Source organism: Misgurnus anguillicaudatus, chromosome 10 (genome assembly GCF_027580225.2).
Source record: "Misgurnus anguillicaudatus chromosome 10, ASM2758022v2, whole genome shotgun sequence".
Classification (NCBI taxonomy): domain Eukaryota; kingdom Metazoa; phylum Chordata; class Actinopteri; order Cypriniformes; family Cobitidae; genus Misgurnus; species Misgurnus anguillicaudatus.
The window spans coordinates 7,571,349-7,591,502 of NC_073346.2; the positions used below are offsets into that span (position 1 = coordinate 7,571,349).

The 20,154-nt window shown below is 41.3% G+C and overlaps 12 non-coding genes across 12 annotated transcripts; 7 read left to right on the plus strand and 5 right to left on the minus strand.

Moving 5' to 3' along the window:
- The first annotated feature begins 12,231 nt into the window (after positions 1 to 12,231).
- On the plus strand, positions 12,232 to 12,346 carry LOC129449371 (U5 spliceosomal RNA). Its single transcript, XR_008646119.2, has one exon. It is a non-coding gene; the product is annotated as a U5 spliceosomal RNA (small nuclear RNA).
- An 851-nt stretch (positions 12,347 to 13,197) lies between these two features.
- On the minus strand, positions 13,198 to 13,269 carry trnad-guc (transfer RNA aspartic acid (anticodon GUC)). The gene has a single exon. It is a non-coding gene; the product is annotated as a tRNA-Asp (tRNA).
- Positions 13,270 to 13,470: 201 nt separating this feature from the next.
- trnag-ucc (transfer RNA glycine (anticodon UCC)) lies at positions 13,471 to 13,542 on the plus strand. Its single transcript has one exon. It is a non-coding gene; the product is annotated as a tRNA-Gly (tRNA).
- A 118-nt stretch (positions 13,543 to 13,660) lies between these two features.
- On the minus strand, positions 13,661 to 13,732 carry trnad-guc (transfer RNA aspartic acid (anticodon GUC)). The gene has a single exon. It is a non-coding gene; the product is annotated as a tRNA-Asp (tRNA).
- Positions 13,733 to 14,467: 735 nt separating this feature from the next.
- LOC129449299 (U5 spliceosomal RNA) lies at positions 14,468 to 14,582 on the plus strand. Its single transcript, XR_008646054.2, has one exon. It is a non-coding gene; the product is annotated as a U5 spliceosomal RNA (small nuclear RNA).
- Positions 14,583 to 15,706: 1,124 nt separating this feature from the next.
- trnag-ucc (transfer RNA glycine (anticodon UCC)) lies at positions 15,707 to 15,778 on the plus strand. The gene has a single exon. It is a non-coding gene; the product is annotated as a tRNA-Gly (tRNA).
- Positions 15,779 to 15,896: 118 nt separating this feature from the next.
- trnad-guc (transfer RNA aspartic acid (anticodon GUC)) lies at positions 15,897 to 15,968 on the minus strand. Its single transcript has one exon. It is a non-coding gene; the product is annotated as a tRNA-Asp (tRNA).
- Positions 15,969 to 16,703: 735 nt separating this feature from the next.
- On the plus strand, positions 16,704 to 16,818 carry LOC129449356 (U5 spliceosomal RNA). Its single transcript, XR_008646106.2, has one exon. It is a non-coding gene; the product is annotated as a U5 spliceosomal RNA (small nuclear RNA).
- An 849-nt stretch (positions 16,819 to 17,667) lies between these two features.
- On the minus strand, positions 17,668 to 17,739 carry trnad-guc (transfer RNA aspartic acid (anticodon GUC)). The gene has a single exon. It is a non-coding gene; the product is annotated as a tRNA-Asp (tRNA).
- Positions 17,740 to 17,940: 201 nt separating this feature from the next.
- Positions 17,941 to 18,012, plus strand: trnag-ucc (transfer RNA glycine (anticodon UCC)). The gene has a single exon. It is a non-coding gene; the product is annotated as a tRNA-Gly (tRNA).
- Positions 18,013 to 18,130: 118 nt separating this feature from the next.
- Positions 18,131 to 18,202, minus strand: trnad-guc (transfer RNA aspartic acid (anticodon GUC)). The gene has a single exon. It is a non-coding gene; the product is annotated as a tRNA-Asp (tRNA).
- A 735-nt stretch (positions 18,203 to 18,937) lies between these two features.
- LOC129449358 (U5 spliceosomal RNA) lies at positions 18,938 to 19,052 on the plus strand. Its single transcript, XR_008646108.1, has one exon. It is a non-coding gene; the product is annotated as a U5 spliceosomal RNA (small nuclear RNA).
- The last annotated feature ends 1,102 nt before the right edge of the window (positions 19,053 to 20,154 follow it).

A 20,154-nucleotide genomic window follows, 5' to 3' on the forward strand; every position in this document is an offset into this window, starting at 1 on the left:
CAAATGCCCGCTGAAGAGGAGAGTGATGCTGCCACATTCCTACAAAAGTTTTTAATAATTAATATAATGTATTCTCCACAGTAACAAACTTATAAAGCAATACTAAGGCGGTAAAGCATAGTTGAGATAAGATAATTGGGTACATAGTGTGGGATTTGATTTTATTTTATTAGTCGTGCTGTTTATAATCTTAATTCATGTGTATTTTTAAAACAATGATTTCTGTGCTGAGTACAAGAGAGCTGTCTGTGTGTGGAGGGTTATTGGGGGGAGGTAGCTTGAGTGAAGGAATTTCCAGCTGGTGATGGCCGAGATAAGAGCAAAGCTTTAAGGAGAAAACACACAGACAAAGAAGTGCATGCTTTTGATATTAGTTCACTGGCAATCATTCATTTCCAGATTGTTACATGTAGAGGTGTTTGGATTTATAAAATTACATGTTGCTATGAATATTAATGTGTTAAAATATATAAATGATTATGCCTTTGTGCCCATGAATAATGTAGAAGATTGCCCTGTAATAAGACATTGACATGTAGGGATGAAATGCTCGAGGGCACAAAGTGGCTGATGTGTGTGTGTGTGTGTGTGTGTGTGTGGGAGCCGGGGGGCTGTAAAAAGCCCTGGAGGGAAAACACCCAGAACAGATGGTTTCAATAAACAAGTTGCTTGCTTTATAACTGTGTTACATTTAGAGAAAGTGAAAATTAGTGTGTTTAACTAATGAATGCATTTAACCAATTTATGAACAATGGAGTATTGTTGTGTTGTTGAATAATTATGTTTTACAAAGTTACAAAGATGTCCAAATAAGGACATAATGCCCCAGGGAACAGAATGGTCTGTGTATGTCTTTCTGTCTGTTTGCTATGCAACCCCCCACAGGTATGTGGTGATGGAATCTGATAAGGAAAACAGCCATCTGGGGGAGGAGAATGTTGAAGAAAGAACGACGATAAATACCCATGTGTAGCCCCTATGAGGCTTCTTAGGGATGACTACTCACTGAAATGTAGCTATATATTAGGCCAGATAGATCAGAAGACAACACGGTTCGTAGGAGGCAATGGCACACACACACACACACACACGTATATATATAGTTTGAATGTAAATGTTTATGTATGTTGTGTTATAATTGTTACCAAAGAAAAGAAAACTTTAGTATGACAATATCACAATATAAACAAAATTAAAATAAAAGGAATGTAAAAGAAAGCAAACCAACTCTAAAAGTAGAGTAACAATTCGTATAATAAACAATATAGACTCAAATGCAAAAAATCTCCTTAGAATATATAGTTCAACAAAGTTCAAGTATATCAGTTCAAATGAGATTAATAATTTCTCTTTCTTCAGTTCCTTAGAATGAATATTCCAGTGCTTCAATAATCAAACCTTCAATAATCCAGTGAAACAATTTGTAGAAATTGCAACGCAGATATCAACAGAAGAAAAGTAGGTGTCTCATGGTGGCTCGCCATCTCACACTATGCACATTCGAAGTTCCAGATTAATGCAGTCCACAGTAAAGAGATCCAGAATCTGATTTCTCAGATAACAAAACTGGCCTGTGCACAACACACAGGATACACACTTAATCAATGTATACATCACATGCATCTCTCATTATACATACACTTTAAACTTTTATACATATCTACTTTCATATAATACACACATTTATTCAATATAAACAGAACATTTATCCTTTAACACATGAACATAGTATTAAATCATACATTTTCACATATATGCTCAAAATAATCATACAAAACTCACCGATTCCCTCATATAACAAAAATATATTTTAATCTCCTTCAGATTTTCACCGGATGATGACGGGATGGCCTACATCATAGGATTTCAACACGAAAACAGCACGTGGATAACAAAACAAAAGGTAAGTTCTACTAAGATCTGTTACACTTTATTTTTCAACAAAATAATGACAAAATAACTTACAGTTTTATCTTCCAGGTGTATTTCTCGAATAAACCTCTCAAAAATCCAAAGTTTATCAAAGATTTGAGCAACATGTGGCTCATGCTTCAGTTCTCATGCTCTCTATCTTTCCCCTTTCCAGCAGCTTCTGCCTAGGGCGGAGTCAGCGTGACCTACTTACATACAACTGGCTGCCCAGTTGTGCAGTGCAGATCAATATCACAAATCAGAACAAGTTTACAACAAAAACTTTTTCTTTAGTTTTTTTCCCTTTGTTTTTACTTATATTGTAAATAAACCATCACTGATAGAAAACTTTATCTTCATTTCACTACTTAGAAATGTCTTTGTTCATTTATCATTTAATACAATTATTTATTTTATCACTACCTCAGACTACAAATGTTTTTGAGCCTGGGTTACACCCTCCCCCCTTAAAATCTTGCAAGTCCCTTTGCACATCCTTAGTGAGTACATACTCTTGAGACACAGGACAACTCAATTGGGAATGTTCTTGCAAGGACTCTGAAAAAGCATCATTCAGACCTTGAAGAAGGGACTGAACTATTGTAATCAGAGGATTTCCTAATTTAGGGTAAGTCAAGACCTTGGGTTTCTCTCTAATTCTGGTAGATCTTCTTAGCTCATTTCCATCTATGATCTCTTCAGGCTCTTGGACTCCTGTACAAGTTTCAGCAACTTTAACATTGTTTGATTCCTCTCCAGCTGAACCAGATCTATCCATGGGTAATTCTCTATGAACACTTGATTCACTTGCCACCGAGGTAGCTGAATGAGTTAGCTGGACTGTGTTCTCTCTTTCAGGTTCGACTTCAAGACTCAGAGGTAAGCTTCCTTCAGGATCTCCAGGTAAGTTTTCTTTAGGATCTCCAGGTAAGTTTTCTTCAGGATCTCCAGGTAAGTTTTCTTCAGGATCTCCAGGTAAGTTTTCTTCAGGATCTCCAGGTAAGTTTTCTTCAAGCTGAACCTCACCATTTGGGGTTTCATTCTCTGAGCTCGCCTTCAAGAATTTAACAGTATTCCTCTCAGGTTGCGTAACTTCAGAAGTGTGAAGTGTGTAAGACTCATGTACAACATCTAATTGGGGTCCTAAATAGTAAACCTCCTCATCTGAGTCAGGAATATTTTCAGAATCTTCACAGACTGCTCTACTACGAGTTTTACGCTTTGGAACTGGACTTGGTAACTCAAGCTCTTTTACATCAGAAGAGAGGGTTCCGCAAGGAAGTAGTAAGTCACGATGTAAAGTCCGAATGGGCCCGGTTTGAAACTCAGGACACACTTTGTACACAGGTAAATCACCATGTTGATCAATCACAACGTAGACCATTTCTTCCCATTTGTCGGCAAGTTTATTCTTTCCTCTCAATCTGACGTTTCTCACGAGAACTCTGTCACCTTTTTCCAATACTGATGCAACAACATGTCTATCATAGTGAGCTTTATTTTTTTCCAGCCATCTTTTTGGAAATTTCGACTGCGATCCGAAAACTTTCCTTGAGGTTTGACTTTAGGTTCTTTACATACTGAGAGTGTGTCACATCCATCTTGTCTTTTATGGGTAATCCAAATGCTAGATCTACTGGAAGCCTAGGTTGTCGCCCAAACATTAGCTCATAAGGGCTAAACCCGGTGGTCTCATTTCTGGTACAGTTGTAAGCGTGTACGAGTGGCTTTACAAACTCTTTCCAGCAACTTTTCTTCTTGGCTTCCAAAGTTCCAAGCATGTTTAGCAAGGTCCTGTTGAATCTTTCAACTGGGTTTCCCCTCGGATGGTATGGGGTTGTCCTGACTTTCCGCACTCCAGCAATGTCACACAATTCCTTAATTAGCTGTGACTCAAAATCAGGGCCTTGATCGCTGTGAAGGCGTTCTGGATAGCCATAGTAACATATGAACTGCTCCCACAGACACTTCGCAACAGTCTTGGCTTTTTGGTTTGGAGTAGGAATAGCCAGGGCATATTTAGTAAAGTGATCTGTTATTACCAACACATCCTTAGTGTTGCTGCGATCAGGCTCAAGTGTAAGAAAATCCATGCATACTAACTGTAAAGGCCGGTTGGTTGTAATGTTCACTAGTGGTGCAGCCTTTTCAGGTAGGACCTTTCGCCGTATACATCGACCACATGTTCTGATCTTATACTCTATGTCCGAAGCCATTTTGGGCCAATAGAAACGGTTCCGCACCAACTCTAAAGTACGGTCAATTCCCATATGACCAAGGTCATCATGTAGATATTTAAGGACGTCGGAATGAAATTCTTCCGGCAGAACCAACTGATATGTTGTCTTATCAGATACACTTCTCCTTCGATAGAGAACTCCATCATGGAACTCCAACCGTTCCTTTTCTCTGAGAAGGTAAGGTAACCTAGGAAGAGCGTCACGGACAGTTCTTGAAGGAGATTCTCCAGTCTGAATTTGGGTGATAACTTCTCTGATACAGGGATCGGCCAGTTGAGCTCTTTGGATCTCTAAAGAAGATAGATGGGGAATACTTGGTAATCCCCCACAATGGTCTTCTTGTGAGTAATCATCAGGCACTGCAGCCATCTGCATTGTCAGAGAACTAATGAAGGTAACAGGTAAGTCGTGCACATACTCTGACTGTTGGGTAAGACGACTGTCACATATGGCTCTCACTACTTCACTGCTAATTTTTCTCTCTCCTGCCTCTTCAGTGAGCCGTTCAACAAAGGTAAGTATTTGGTTCTGTTCATTGTGAGAGGCATCATCTACAGAAAGGTTTGTATGAGGTCGGCGAGACAATCCATCAGCGTCAATGTTTTGCCTCCCGCACCTGTACTGCAGCTTAAAGTCATAAGTAGAGAGCGCAGCTAACCACCTATACCCTGCTGCATCAAGCTTGGCAGTGGAAAGGACATAGGTTAGGGGGTTACTATCTGTCACTACTGTGAAGGTGCTGCCATAAAGGAAATCATGGAATTTCTCTGTGACCGCCCATTTTAACGCTAGGAATTCTAATTTATGGGCGGGATACTTGGATTCGCTGGATGAGAGTCCCCGACTTGCATAAGCAACTACCCTCATTTGCCCGTCCTGCTCTTGGTATAAAGCGGCACCTAGCCCTGATGTGCTAGCATCTGTGTGCAGAACATATGGTAATTTTGGGTTAGCGAATGCTAATACGGGAGCAGTAGTGAGTTCCTCAATTATTTGATCAAATGCTCTTTGGCAAGTAGTTGTCCATCTACTGCTGAAAGAATCCTTCGGGTTCCAATACTGTCCACTTTTATTTGGCTTTGTGTCCCGACGAGCAGGGGGGTATCCTGAAGTTAAGTCATTTAGGGGCTTGACTTTTTTTGAGAAATCTCTGACAAAATGGCGGTAATAACCTACAAATCCTAGAAAGGAACGAAGTTCTTTCAGATTCCTAGGAACCGGCCAGGTTTTGACAGCTGCCACTTTGTCTGGATCGGTCTGCACACCTTTGTCGGACACTATATGTCCAAGGTACCTGACTGAGGACTGTGCAAAGATGCATTTCTCTGGAGCAAGTTTTAAACCATATTCCTTGAGCCTGTTTAAGACCCTGAATAGCCTTTCTTCATGCTCGTCCAAGTCTTTGGAGAACACAATTATATCATCAATAAACACGAGAACTTCACGGAGATTAATGTCTGCCATGCACTTCTCCATGATTCTCTGAAAAGTGCTTGGTGCATTAGTGACCCCTTGTGGCATACGGTTAAATTCGTAGAATCCCAAGGGACACACAAACGCGGTCTTTGCCTTATCCTTCTCCTCGACCTCAATTTGGTAAAATCCAGACTTCAGGTCAAGTACCGAGAACCACTTGGATCCTGTCAAAGCCATGAAGGTATCCTCCAGTTTTGGAAGTGCATAAGCATCTTTTATGGTTCGTTGGTTCAGTTTCCGATAGTCTATACATAATCTGACATCGCCACTTTTCTTTTTCACAACGACAATTGGTGAGGAATAAGGGGACACAGATTCTCGTATGACTCCTGCATCGAGCAACTCCTGTAGATGTTTCTTTACTGCTTCCATATCCTCTGGATGTATAGGCCTGGCCCGGTGTTTAAAAGGGGTCTCGTCTGTAAGGTTGATTTTATGTTTAACTTTGTCAGTGCACCCGAAATCTTGAGAATGTAAAGAAAAAACTTCTGGCATTTCCCTTAACCGACTGGTAAGCCTGTCTTTCCATTCTGGCGGAATGGACGAATCTCCAAAATTGAATTCAAGAGAAGACTTCAGAGTGGGTTCTGTATCAACCTCACTGGCTGACTGTTTACTAGGATTCACAGACTGAACAGCCTTTAGTTCAGCCACAATACATCTGGAAGGAATGGTGATGTCATGAGTGGTGGGATTGGAAATCACCACAGGTAAGTAACAAGGGTTTAACTCCCCAAGGGTAGCTATGCATGTCTTTACAATCAAGCCACCAGGTAAGGAAGAAAAGGTTGGGTGTTCAACAACTACCCATTTGTCAGGGTACACTCTTTGAACAGATGCTGTTCCGCAAAGAACTGTGCTTTGACCAGCTGGAATTACTTGGGGTTGCTTCTCAGGTAAACGCACCAGCCCGACATTTCCTTCCACAGCCTGGTTTTGACGCAACTCTAGGATTTTAAGAACTTGCTTGTACCCATAAGAGGGTGAAAAGTAACGAGGTTTTTGATGTGAAAAGTCCTTATAAAGCTCATCCAAGGTATTTGTGCCAATCAATACAGATGGCTGAAAGGCAGATGGAAGATCAGGAATAACAAGAGCTAAGGTAGGTACATCCATGTTGACTCCAACAAATTCTCTGGGAAAGGTGATGGTGAGTTCGACGTAACCAAGGTAGGGGACATTTTGACCGTTGGCACTCTCAACCTCAAGTAAATTACCTAAAGAATGAATTTGTTGGTCACTTAGGTTTTTATTGTAGAAAGACTGCGTGATGGTGGTAACTTGTGAACCAGTATCGAGCAAACAGTCACACGTTACTCCTGCTATGTTCACTTGGGTGGTGCATCTGGCTCCAATTAATCCTCTGGGTAACATTGGTTGTCGTGAATTACTCTGTGCTCGAGCTATCAACACTTTTTGTGGTTTGGGACACATTGATTTGGTTCCAGTTCCGGTTTGTCCAGCAGCAGGAACTGCTTTTAGTTTGACTGCGGCTTAAGGTTGCCATACTGCAAATCCCATTCGCTTTGACGCTTTTTGAGTTGTTCTCTTTTTTCTGCTACTAACATGGGATTAGGATCATTTGAGCAGGAGCTGGCAATATGCCCCTCCTCTCCACACCTAAAGCAGTAACCTGGCTTAGGTCTAGCTGGCTGTGATTTGTCTGAAATTTTGTCTTTTCTCTTAGAACTACACGTGTCCTGACTACTCTCAGGTTTGACAGCACTAATCTTTGGGTTTTGCTTCTCTTTGGACTGTTTTGAAGTTAGCACTGCGAGCTGCTTTTGGAGCTGCGTTATTTGGCTTGCTAACTGAGCAGTGACGGAATGTAACTGGGTCACATCATCACTAATGGCTGTTTGAGAATTTACCACAACACGTGGCTTAGGATTACCTAAGTGTTGTTTCATCCGTACATTTTTTGAAGCTTGTTTGCTCTCCTCAGTACGTAACATTGTCATCAGTTCAGCAAAGGACGGAGGTGAGTTCTTTTTCTGCTCTAATTGCAACTCTAGAAGCAAGGGGCTTTCCCAACATCCCCTGCAAAACTGTTTAAGCAGATGTTTGTCGACCTCTGAACTAAGTACTCCACCACGTCGCATGGTAGTCTGCAATGCCACATGCAGTCGTTGTAAGTACGCAGATGGCTTTTCACCTGGGTTCTGGAATGTATTTAGAAATTTGGCGAATAATTCATCACCATCCTCAATGGGAGCAAAAGCAGAGTCAAGTAGCTGAATGTAAGCTGAAGGCGTTGCTGTGGGACTAAGAGATTTCACAATGTCTGCTGCTGGGGACAAAAGACTTTCACAGATTCTACGAACTCTGTGGAAATCAGATACTGTTGGGTCTTGACAGAGAAGTTCAGCACTGGTGCGCCAAGTTTCATAATCAGCCTCATTGGGTGGGTGGGGAACTCGCCCGGAGAAAGCACGGAGCCGCAATGGTGAATTCCCAGACATTGCAAAGTCACTTGTGCGTACAAGGTGCTCCACTACAACTTTTTGCACTGCAGGTGGGTTTAAGTCACTTACAGTGAATGATGGGGACCTTGGGCTTGCGGCTGCAGATGCTGGTGGAACAGTATGATGTTGTGCAGCATTTATTGGCACTTGAGACTGCTTAAAGGTGAACTCAGTCTGGGGCGGATCTGCTGAATGAACAGGTAATGACTCGTCAGCTCCTACAGGGGTAGGTTCAAGACATGGCTTTTGGATAATTGTCTCCTGAATATGATCTAGCATGCCCTTCAGAACATCCTCAAAGCTTTCCCCACTACGACTCGCTAATTCTTTCAGATCATTGAGATAACTTTGGGTTGTGGTTTTTCCCAGCTTCTGAATATAAGTGTCTGATAGAGCTGTTACATGAAAAGAGATGTCAGGATTATCTTCTGCTTGCTGAACATAGGGAAGCTTTTCCTGGAGGTTTTGAACTGCTAGTCCAGAGCTGAATTCAACTATTAAAGACTTCTTTGACTCTAAGCTAGGATCAATCACTGGGATGGATCTAATAATTGACCCATACTGCGCCAGGAAGTCTAATATTTCTTCATCCACTTCAGTATCAGTTATGCCGCTAATTAAAACAGCATTTGGAACTTTCACGCCCTCTTTCTCTACAACCTCCATTTGTTTTTGTTTTTTCACTTCTTCTACAACTGTTTTCAAAATGGCTAACTCCCTCACTAAAAAAATGGGAACTTTAAATGATCATTAGTAAGTGTGTGTGTGTTTTCCTTTGCCTCCTGGCTGGCTCGCCACGAATATGTAGCCCCTATGAGGCTTCTTAGGGATGACTACTCACTGAAATGTAGCTATATATTAGGCCAGATAGATCAGAAGACAACACGGTTCGTAGGAGGCAATGGCACACACACACACACGTATATATATAGTTTGAATGTAAATGTTTATGTATGTTGTGTTATAATTGTTACCAAAGAAAAGCAAATTTAAGTATGACAATATCACAATATAAACAAATTAAAATAAAAGGAATGTAAAAGAAAGCAAACCAACTCTAAAAGTAGAGTAACAATTCGTATAATAAACAATATAGACTCAAGTGCAAAAAATCTCCTTAGAATATATAGTTCAACAAAGTTCAAGTATATCAGTTCAAATGAGATTAATAATTTCTCTTTCTTTAGTTCCTTAGAATGAATGTTCCAGTGCTTCAATAATCAAACCTTCAATAATCCAGTGAAACGATTTGTAGAAATTGCAACGCAGATATCAACAGAAGAAAAGTAGGTGTCTCATGGTGGCTCGCCATCTCACACTATGCACATTCGAAGTTCCAGATTAATGCAGTCCACAGTAAAGAGATCCAGAATCTGATTTCTCAGATAACAAAACTGGCCTGTGCACAACACACAGGATACACACTTAATCAATGTATACATCACATGCATCTCTCATTATACATACACTTTAAACTTTTATACATATCTACTTTCATATAATACACACATTTATTCAATATAAACAGAACATTTATCCTTTAACACATGAACATAGTATTAAATCATACATTTTCACATATATGCTCAAAATAATCATACAAAACTCACCGATTCCCTCATATAACAAAAATATATTTTAATCTCCTTCAGATTTTCACCGGATGATGACCGGATGGCCTACATCATAGGATTTCAACACGAAAACAGCACGTGGATAACAAAACAAAAGGTAAGTTCTACTAAGATCTGTTACATTTTATTTTTCAACAAAATAATGACAAAATAACTTACAGTTTTATCTTCCAGGTGTATTTCTCGAATAAACCTCTCAAAAATCCAAACTTTATCAAAGATTTGAGCAACATGTGGCTCATGCTTCAGTTCTCATGCTCTCTATCTTTCCCCTTTCCAGCAGCTTCTGCCTAGGGCGGAGTCAGCGTGACCTACTTACATACAACTGGCTGCCCAGTTGTGCAGTGCAGATCAATATCACAAATCAGAACAAGTTTACAACAAAAACTTTTTCTTTAGTTTTTTTTTCCTTTGTTTTTACTTATATTGTAAATAAACCATCACTGATAGAAAACTTTATCTTCATTTCACTACTAGAAATGTCTTTGTTCATTTATCATTTAATACAATTATTTATTTTATCACTACCTCAGACTACAAATGTTTTTGAGCCTGGGTTACACATGTTTTTGTCCTGAGCTGGTTGTTGTTGGTCGAATCTTGCTGTTAAGACTTGAGACAACCCGGCGCTGTAAACTTTTTCATATCTGATCAATAAATATTCAATTTAGATATTTGTGTCTTTCCTCCAATTATGAACATGCAGATGGACGCCTTAAAGTCCAACAATAGATGCGGTATATCTTTGTTAACGGGCCATTACCGGACATATTTATGGCTAAACATTAACACATTACATATCTCCGGACACATTTACAGCACATCGATACTACATCGATACATTTACACCCGAACAGATAGTCGCGTAAACAAGACTTGCTAAGGGATAAACACTAGTCAAAATATATTCTAAACAGTGATATTGTTTTATGACATATTGTATATTTACATCACACCATACAATCATACTGTTTAACGCATGACATATCTCCGGGCTCATTTACAGCACAATGTTACACCCGAGCAAATAAAGAAGCCTTATTGATAAGTCGGCATGGACACTATAGTTATAGTAGTGATATTGCTTTATAACATATTCACATTACACTAATCAGCATACGGTTTAATGTAAGAACTATCATTTTAATGTAAACAAGTTGCCAATTACGAGACGTTTCTATAAAGTCATAATGAATATCTGCATGCAAATAGTCAGTATACAGTATATAAAAGTTTACATCACACAACATTTCAACAAATGTAGGTAAAACTTACTCTTCAGAAATTATTTCCTCAGCTGGATCAAGTCGCTCTTCAAAATACAAACGTTCATCATCAGAGTCCTGCTCTTCGTCTGAAGAAACAGTGAACTCTTCCTCGCTGTCCAGGAGCATCTGTATAGCTTCCTCACCTGTAAAGCGTGTCATCTTCCCAGCGCGTTGATAAGTGGATGAAACTGTCAAAACTCACTGCTTCTTAAAGCATTGTTTGGGGGCGTTGATCTTGTTTGCATAGCCCGCATTAGGTAATTTCCATATGAATGGCGCGCACACGGTAGGTGGGATCACATTAGCGCTAATGAGGTCGAGCCAGAAAAACTTTACCTCTCTTTACTTACATGTCGATTACACAAACAGACAATGAGTTATTCAGATTTTAATTACATAATGTAAAAGTAGACATTTCAGGCTTTCTTTAGACATATGTATCATGTTCGTGTGACAAGTATTGGCGGAGTTATCAGTTCATGTTTGAAATGTGTTTGAGGAAAATGGTCAAGGAGACAGAGATGTCGAAATGCACTCCCTGTTTATTTTCTTTATTTGCCAAAAGCACACAGTTTTGTTGTTATTATGAAGGCACTCACATTAAAGTAGAGACTTCACAGTTTCGAATGATGTATTACATGTATGTGTATGATTATGAATGACGGAGTATTTTAAGTGGATGTCACAGGAAACAGGAAAAAATGCGTCAAAACGCGGCCCCACGTTTTTGGACCCCAGGGGGTTAAAAGGACAACCCTACCCCATTCTGAACCTCAATCCATCCCCTTGCTTTTTTATTATTTACCTGAAATAAATTAACCATAAACTACACCCTGCCCTAACACCAGCTATCATAATCCCAAAAATAATTTTTGAAGTGAAAATGATCTATTAAGCTGAAGGTCTTAGACCTTGTTCTTCTGTTGGGGTCCTTTCTTTTTCCTTTTTTTCCCTAGAGGCTATGGAAATTAATGGGATGGAGATTGGAGATAGCCTGTGCCGGTGCATCCTCTGTGTAATGTGCACAGAGTTTCATTCCCCAAAACCTCTCAGCAAAAGATCACACTGTGACATGTTAGTAGCCTGTGCCTGTGTCTTTATTTTGCGCAGGAACGTATTTCTACCTCTTTTGCTCCTCCCAGGTGGAAGGGTCTGTGTGGATCCTGAACCAGAAATTACCCTTTTTGAACATTATGGTGTGGCACAGGGAGCACACTGGGTCGAGGTTTGTTGGACATAACTCAAGTTTTCCTTCAACTACATATAAATCTTTCGCCTTTTACTAAAGATTTCCGTGGAGGAGGACGTTGTGAGTTTATTGTATTTTTGGGTGCTCTGCTCACAGCAGAGCTGCGTAACTTTGGTCAATTGCAGAAAATCTTTCATTATGGTCTGGTTTGTCGCTAGGTGTTCAGTAACGATGGTCGCTTCCGAAGCACCGCTTTATGAGGCTTCGAAACTTTTCAAAATCTCTCGTTTCGAATAAATTTGCTCGGAGCTTGTTTCAAACTGGCCAAGTCACGTGATTTTAGCAAACGAGGCTTCATTACGTCATAACTCTTTCGAAACGTTTCGAAAATCCGATGGATCACCACTAGGGGGAGTTGGTCACAAATGACCAGTGTCTAATATGGTCAGGTAAACTCGGGTCAGTTTTATTACGCAAGTTCATAAAACATGCATCCTTCTGGCTGGTAACACTACCATTTTGTTTACTTTTTGTTGATAGACAGATTTAATGACAAAAATGTGCATAATTAAAAGGGGAGATGGTTTTAATGATTTGTTTGCCCTAAATACAACTGAAAAACACACAATACACTTTTAATTATGTCTTAATAAGGTTAAATAATTTTTTTAAACATGTTTTAATACAAATCTTGCTATTATTTTGTAAAATAAAGTGTAAAATGTTTGGAAAGATCTGCTTTAACACTATTTTGACCAGCAGGTGTCGCCAGCGAGTGTGGTGTTTCGAACGCTTCGAAGAACTGAATCAATTTCCGAAGCGATTGGTTCAATAGATTCGAAGCTTCGAAAAGTTTCGTTGCTCCCATCACCAGTGTTCAGTGGCTTTAAACAAAGGAGACTTGTGCCTCCAACATAGGGACGGCGAGAGGTGCGAAAACGGCAAACGAACAGCAGCGCTCAGCTCGTGCATTAAATCTTACATTTCAATCGGCACTCCAGAAACAAAGCAAACCTCCCCGTCGGGGAATCGAACCCCGGTCTTCCGCGTGACAGGCGGAGATACTGTCCACTATACTAACGAGGACTTCTCTCTCTCGCACGGGCATCACGCCGGCCAACCTCCCCTTCGAAAGAGGACTCTTGGGATTCTGTGGTTATCAAGTTACAGACACCAGCAGGAGGCGAGGAAGGGAATCGACTGAATCCATGATCAATTCAGTGCAGCTCTAAAACAACAGTTGGTTCAGGACATTCACAGGTCCTGTTGAGCAACACCTTTCTGCCTGCGTTGGTGGTATAGTGGTGAGCATAGCTGCCTTCCAAGCAGTTGACCCGGGTTCGATTCCCGGCCAACGCATTGCTTTTTGCTCGACCACATCGTGAGAACGAGAGCAACGCAGCGCACTTCTTCAGCCGATTTTGATGCGTAAAGGTGGCTCGTGCAAGTTGTTTGAGAAGTCAAACGAAAAGGACGTCTCCCCGTCGGGGAATCGAACCCCGGTCTTCCGCGTGACAGGCGGAGATACTGTCCACTATACTAACGAGGATCTCACGCCCAGGGTGAGTCGTCGAGCCGGATCCCCAATCCAAAACGCAGCATATAACACACGCTCCCCATTTGTGAGGACAGCCTTCCTGTTTATTCCCCCTGTATTTTTGTTTATTTTGTCTGCTTGTTTATATTTTAAAAAGTTTCTTTACCTTCTTTTTTAAAAAGCATTCCCTGCTTCTGCCCCAGCCAACTACCTTCCTTACCCCAAAATCAGTAAACCCCTTAGATCGGTACTTTAAAAGGACAACCCTACCCCATTCTGAACCTCAATCCATCCCCTTGCTTTTTTACTATTTACCTGAAATAAATTAACCATAAACTACACCCTGCCCTAACACCAGCTATCATAATCCCAAAAATAATTTTTGAAGTGAAAATGATCTATTAAGCTGAAGGTCTTAGACCTTGTTGTTCTGTTGGGGCCCTTTCTTTTTCCTTTTTTTCCCTAGAGGCTATGGAAATTAATGGGATGGAGATTGGAGATAACCTGTGCCGGTGCATCCTCTGTGTAATGTGCACAGAGTTTCATTCCCCAAAACCTCTCAGCAAAAGATCACACTGTGACATGTTAGTAGCCTGTGCCTGTGTCTTTATTTTGCGCAGGAACGTATTTCTACCTCTTTTGCTCCTCCCAGGTGGAAGGGTCTGTGTGGATCCTGAACCAGAAATTACCCTTTTTGAACATTATGGTGTGGCACAGGGAGCACACTGGGTCGAGGTTTGTTGGACATAACTCAAGTTTTCCTTCAACTACGTATAAATCTTTCGCCTTTTACTAAAGATTTCCGTGGAGGAGGACGTTGTGAGTTTATTGTATTTTTGGGTGCTCTGCTCACAGCAGAGCTGCGTAACTTTGGTCAATTGCAGAAAATCTTTCATTATGGTCTGGTTTGTCGCGAGGTGTTCAGTAACGATGGTCGCTTCCGAAGCACCGCTTTATGAGGCTTTGAAACTTTTCAAAATCTCTCGTTTCGAATCAATTTGCTCGGAGCTTGTTTCAAACTGGCCAAGTCACGTGATTTTAGCAAACGAGGCTTCATTACGTCATAACTCTTTCGAAACGTTTCGAAAATCCGATGGATCACCACTAGGGGGAGTTGGTCACAAATGACCAGTGTCTAATATGGTCAGGTAAACTCGGGTCAGTTTTATTACGCAAGTTCATAAAACATGCATCCTTCTGGCTAGTAACACTACCATTTTGTTTACTTTTTGTTGATAGACAGATTTAATGACAAAAATGTGCATAATTAAAAGGGGAGATGGTTTTAATGATTTGTTTGCCCTAAATACAACTGAAAAACACACAATACACTTTTAATTATGTCTTAATAAGGTTAAATAATTTTTTTAAACATGTTTTAATACAAATCTTGCTATTATTTTGTAAAATAAAGTGTAAAATGTTTGGAAAGATCTGCTTTAACACTATTTTGACCAGCAGGTGTCGCCAGCAAGTGTGGTGTTTCGAACGCTTCGAAGAACTGAATCAATTTCCGAAGCGACTGGTTCAATAGATTCGAAGCTTCGAAAAGTTTCGTTGCTCCCATCACCAGTGTTCAGTGGCTTTAAACAAAGGAGACTTGTGCCTCCAACATAGGGACAGCGAGAGGTGCGAAAACGGCAAACAAACAGCAGCGCTCAGCTCGTGCATTAAATCTTACATTTCAATCGGCACTCCAGAAACAAAGCAAACCTCCCCGTCAGGGAATCGAACCCCGGTCTTCCGCGTGACAGGCGGAGATACTGTCCACTATACTAACGAGGACTTCTCTCTCTCGCACGGGCATCACGCCGGCCAACCTCCCCTTCGAAAGAGGACTCTTGGGATTCTGTGGTTATCAAGTTACAGACACCAGCAGGAGGCGAGGAAGGGAATCGACTGAATCCATGATCAATTCAGTGCAGCTCTAAAACAACAGTTGGTTCAGGACATTCACAGGTCCTGTTGAGTAACACCTTTCTGCCTGCGTTGGTGGTATAGTGGTGAGCATAGCTGCCTTCCAAGCAGTTGACCCGGGTTCGATTCCCGGCCAACGCATTGCTTTTTGCTCGACCACATCGTGAGAACGAGAGCAACGCAGCACACTTCTTCAGCCGATTTTGATGCGTAAAGGTGGCTCGTGCAAGTTGTTTGAGAAGTCAAACGAAAAGGACGTCTCCCCGTCGGGGAATCGAACCCCGGTCTTCCGCGTGACAGGCGGAGATACTGTCCACTATACTAACGAGGATCTTACGCCCAGGGTGAGTCGTCGAGCCGGATCCCCAATCCAAAACGCAGCATATAACACACACTCCCCATTTGTGAGGACAGCCTTCCTGTTTATTCCCCCTGTATTTTTGTTTATTTTGTCTGCTTGTTTATATTTTAAAAAGTTTCTTTACCTTCTTTTTTAAAAAGCATTCCCTGCTTCTGCCCCAGCCAACTACCTTCCTTACCCCAAAATCAGTAAACCCCTTAGATCGGTACTTTAAAAAGACAACCCTACCCCATTCTGAACCTCAATCCATCCCCTTGCTTTTTTACTATTTACCTGAAATAAATTAACCATAAACTACACCCTGCCCTAACACCAGCTATCATAATCCCAAAAATAATTTTTGAAGTGAAAATGATCTATTAAGCTGAAGGTCTTAGACCTTGTTCTTCTGTTGGGGCCCTTTCTTTTTCCTTTTTTTCCCTAGAGGCTATGGAAATTAATGGGATGGAGATTGGAGATAACCTGTGCCGGTGCATCCTCTGTGTAATGTGCACAGAGTTTCATTCCCCAAAACCTCTCAGCAAAAGATCACACTGTGACATGTTAGTAGCCTGTGCCTGTGTCTTTATTTTGCGCAGGAACGTATTTCTACCTCTTTTGCTCCTCCCAGGTGGAAGGGTCTGTGTGGATCCTGAACCAGAAATTACCTTTTTTGAACATTATGGTGTGGCACAGGGAGCACACTGGGTCGAGGTTTGTTGGACATAACTCAAGTTTTCCTTCAACTACGTATAAATCTTTCGCCTTTTACTAAAGATTTCCGTGGAGGAGGACGTTGTGAGTTTATTGTATTATTGGGTGCTCTGCTCACAGCAGAGCTGCGTAACTTTGGTCAATTGCAGAAAATCTTTCATTATGGTCTGGTTTGTCGCTAGGTGTTCAGTAACGATGGTCGCTTCCGAAGCACCGCTTTATGAGGCTTCGAAACTTTTCAAAATCTCTCGTTTCGAATAAATTTGCTCGGAGCTTGTTTCAAACTGGCCAAGTCACGTGATTTTAGCAAACGAGGCTTCATTACGTCATAACTCTTTCGAAACGTTTCGAAAATCCGATGGATCACCACTAGGGGGAGTTGGTCACAAATGACCAGTGTCTAATATGGTCAGGTAAACTCGGGTCAGTTTTATTACGCAAGTTCATAAAACATGCATCCTTCTGGCTAGTAACACTACCATTTTGTTTACTTTTTGTTGATAGACAGATTTAATGACAAAAATGTGCATAATTAAAAGGGGAGATGGTTTTAATGATTTGTTTGCCCTAAAACAACTGAAAAACACACAATACACTTTTAATTATGTCTTAATAAGGTTAAATAATTTTTTAAACATGTTTTAATACAAATCTTGCTATTATTTTGTAAAATAAAGTGTAAAATGTTTGGAAAGATCTGCTTTAACACTATTTTGACCAGCAGGTGTCGCCAGCGAGTGTGGTGTTTCGAACGCTTCGAAGAACTGAATCAATTTCCGAAGCGATTGGTTCAATAGATTCGAAGCTTCGAAAAGTTTCGTTGCTCCCATCACCAGTGTTCAGTGGCTTTAAACAAAGGAGACTTGTGCCTCCAACATAGGGACGGCGAGAGGTGCGAAAACGGCAAACGAACAGCAGCGCTCAGCTCGTGCATTAAATCTTACATTTCAATCGGCACTCCAGAAACAAAGCAAACCTCCCCGTCGGGGAATCGAACCCCGGTCTTCCGCGTGACAGGCGGAGATACTGTCCACTATACTAACGAGGACTTCTCTCTCTCGCACGGGCATCACGCCGGCCAACCTCCCCTTCGAAAGAGGACTCTTGGGATTCTGTGGTTATCAAGTTACAGACACCAGCAGGAGGCGAGGAAGGGAATCGACTGAATCCATGATCAATTCAGTGCAGCTCTAAAACAACAGTTGGTTCAGGACATTCACAGGTCCTGTTGAGCAACACCTTTCTGCCTGCGTTGGTGGTATAGTGGTGAGCATAGCTGCCTTCCAAGCAGTTGACCCGGGTTCGATTCCCGGCCAACGCATTGCTTTTTGCTCGACCACATCGTGAGAACGAGAGCAACGCAGCGCACTTCTTCAGCCGATTTTGATGTGTAAAGGTGGCTCGTGCAAGTTGTTTGAGAAGTCAAACGAAAAGGACGTCTCCCCGTCGGGGAATCGAACCCCGGTCTTCCGCGTGACAGGCGGAGATACTGTCCACTATACTAACGAGGATCTTACGCCCAGGGTGAGTCGTCGAGCCGGATCCCCAATCCAAAACGCAGCATATAACACACGCTCCCCATTTGTGAGGACAGCCTTCCTGTTTATTCCCCCTGTATTTTTGTTTATTTTGTCTGCTTGTTTATATTTTAAAAAGTTTATTTACCTTCTTTTTTAAAAAGCATTCCCTGCTTCTGCCCCAGCCAACTACCTTCCTTACCCCAAAATCAGTAAACCCCTTAGATCGGTACTTTAAAAGGACAACCCTACCCCATTCTGAACCTCAATCCATCCCCTTGCTTTTTTACTATTTACCTGAAATAAATTAACCATAAACTACACCCTGCCCTAACACCAGCTATCATAATCCCAAAAAGAATTTTTGAAGTGAAAATGATCTATTAAGCTGAAGGTCTTAGACCTTGTTCTTCTGTTGGGGCCCTTTCTTTTTCCTTTTTTTCCCTAGAGGCTATGGAAATTAATGGGATGGAGATTGGAGATAACCTGTGCCGGTGCATCCTCTGTGTAATGTGCACAGAGTTTCATTCCCCAAAACCTCTCAGCAAAAGATCACACTGTGACATGTTAGTAGCCTGTGCCTGTGTCTTTATTTTGCGCAGGAACGTATTTCTACCTCTTTTGCTCCTCCCAGGTGGAAGGGTCTGTGTGGATCCTGAACCAGAAATTACCCTTTTTGAACATTATGGTGTGGCACAGGGAGCACACTGGGTCGAGGTTTGTTGGACATAACTCAAGTTTTCCTTCAACTACGTATAAATCTTTCGCCTTTTACTAAAGATTTCCGTGGAGGAGGACGTTGTGAGTTTATTGTATTTTTGGGTGCTCTGCTCACAGCAGAGCTGCGTAACTTTGGTCAATTGCAGAAAATCTTTCATTATGGTCTGGTTTGTCGCGAGGTGTTCAGTAACGATGGTCGCTTCCGAAGCACCGCTTTATGAGGCTTTGAAACTTTTCAAAATCTCTCGTTTCGAATCAATTTGCTCGGAGCTTGTTTCAAACTGGCCAAGTCACGTGATTTTAGCAAACGAGGCTTCATTACGTCATAACTCTTTCGAAACGTTTCGAAAATCCGATGGATCACCACTAGGGGGAGTTGGTCACAAATGACCAGTGTCTAATATGGTCAGGTAAACTCGGGTCAGTTTTATTACGCAAGTTCATAAAACATGCATCCTTCTGGCTAGTAACACTACCATTTTGTTTACTTTTTGTTGATAGACAGATTTAATGACAAAAATGTGCATAATTAAAAGGGGAGATGGTTTTAATGATTTGTTTGCCCTAAATACAACTGAAAAACACACAATACACTTTTAATTATGTCTTAATAAGGTTAAATAATTTTTTTAAACATGTTTTAATACAAATCTTGCTATTATTTTGTAAAATAAAGTGTAAAATGTTTGGAAAGATCTGCTTTAACACTATTTTGACCAGCAGGTGTCGCCAGCAAGTGTGGTGTTTCGAACGCTTCGAAGAACTGAATCAATTTCCGAAGCGATTGGTTCAATAGATTCGAAGCTTCGAAAAGTTTCGTTGCTCCCATCACCAGTGTTCAGTGGCTTTAAACAAAGGAGACTTGTGCCTCCAACATAGGGACGGCGAGAGGTGCGAAAACGGCAAACGAACAGCAGCGCTCAGCTCGTGCATTAAATCTTACATTTCAATCGGCACTCCAGAAACAAAGCAAACCTCCCCGTCAGGGAATCGAACCCCGGTCTTCCGCGTGACAGGCGGAGATACTGTCCACTATACTAACGAGGACTTCTCTCTCTCGCACGGGCATCACGCCGGCCAACCTCCCCTTCGAAAGAGGACTCTTGGGATTCTGTGGTTATCAAGTTACAGACACCAGCAGGAGGCGAGGAAGGGAATCGACTGAATCCATGATCAATTCAGTGCAGCTCTAAAACAACAGTTGGTTCAGGACATTCACAGGTCCT